Source organism: Bubalus kerabau, chromosome 21 (genome assembly GCF_029407905.1).
Source record: "Bubalus kerabau isolate K-KA32 ecotype Philippines breed swamp buffalo chromosome 21, PCC_UOA_SB_1v2, whole genome shotgun sequence".
NCBI lineage: Eukaryota > Metazoa > Chordata > Mammalia > Artiodactyla > Bovidae > Bubalus > Bubalus kerabau.
The window spans coordinates 43457935-43459408 of record NC_073644.1 but is presented as its reverse complement, the minus strand read 5'-3'; the positions used below and the strand labels follow the sequence as shown (position 1 = coordinate 43459408).

The 1474-nt window shown below is 42.3% G+C and overlaps 1 long non-coding RNA gene across 1 annotated transcript; it reads right to left on the bottom strand.

The window, feature by feature from the left end:
* Window positions 1-203: 203 nt before the first annotated feature.
* Window positions 204-1261, bottom strand: LOC129635903 (uncharacterized). Its single transcript, XR_008706526.1, has 2 exons — window positions 1175-1261; window positions 204-454 (listed from the first exon to the last, which is right to left on the bottom strand). It is a non-coding gene; the product is annotated as an uncharacterized LOC129635903 (long non-coding RNA).
* Window positions 1262-1474: the final 213 nt, after the last annotated feature.

The following is a 1474-nucleotide window of genomic DNA, read 5'->3' as shown; positions in this document are numbered from 1 at the left end:
CCCTTCAATCTAATTTTCACCTGGCCATACACCCAACAGGTATTCAGCTGTTCAGCCCAGATTTTTCTACCTCGTTAGTAGAAACACTATAAAACACGTTTTTGAAAGCCACCTTCTTGAAATTTGATCTTGAAATCTACTTGGTTTCATGGCCCCACATTTCTGTATCTGTGACATGTATTTCACTTTATATGCTCAGAATATTTTATACCAAATATTTTAATTGTTGACAGATCATTGCCCATTTTACAACTTAATTCTTTTCTCTTACTTTCTCTTCATAGGAGAACTTTACCAGTGTGAACTTTCTTATGATCCTTTTTTCTAAGCTTCCATCAATATACACTGTCTCTTCTCACAGCAAGATGCTACCAGGTCCAAAGGTTATGATGTCTGGCAGAAATTCACCAAGGTACCACATTTCAATTGCTTCAGCACATTTCAATTAGGAAACCTTTGAAGTGAGAAAGGAAAAGAAATAGAGTGAGAGTCAGGTGAAGTGGAAAGAAAAGCAGCACGGAAGGAGGGGATGAGAAACATCTCTGGACAATGGAAAAAGCAAACAAAATACCAGGAATTCTCAGAAACAACTTGATTCTACCTTTGATCATAAAATGCACACATGGATATTCCAAAGCATTGGCTTTGAGTAGAAAATTTCCAATCCCCTAGATTATGAAATGGGACCAATCTGAGATTCTATTTCAGAAGATGTATTCTAATAGTGGAGACAAAATTTATATTGGTCTATTTGTAGACCAAAAAAAAATCTGTCTTAAGCAAAAAGGGAATTGAAAGGCTAAAAGAACCTGTAGTCCAGAGGCTGGCCTCGCCTGGGGCCTGGCTGAATCCTGAAAGAATGTCAGCAGATCTTGTCTCTCTCTCTCTGTTCTGCTCCACTTCTTCCTGAATTCCCTTCTCAGGCAAGAAGTCTACAGGCTCGCCCACCGGAAGCCTAAGTCCAGAATTAAAGAGACAAGTTTCCTCTCTTTAACTCTGCCCACATATAGCAGGCTGAGTAGTGATCACTCGAAGATGAAAGGTCCTCACCCCTCAGACCAGTATGTGTCCTCTTATAAGGTCTTTGAAGATATGAGTAGGTTAAGAACCTGGACGCGGGAGATTATCCTCGATTATCTAGGTGGACCTCAAATGCAATAATAAGTGTCCTTACAAGAGGAAGCAGAGGAAGACAGCACACACACAGAAGAAGAAGAGGCTGTGTGACCACGGCAGGGGTGGGGTTGGGGAGGTGGGAGGTGATGCAGCCAGGAGTCCAGCCACTGGACTGCAGCAGCCACTCGAGGGACTGCAGCCCTGCTGACACTTGGATTGTGGCTCAGGGATATAGATCTCAGACTCCAGCCTCATGGACTGAGAGAGAGCTCGTTTCTGTTTTCAACCACCAGGTTTGTGTTCATTGGTTAGGAAGCTAATATGTCAAATAAAGCAGTTTACTCTGGTTAGCCTACCC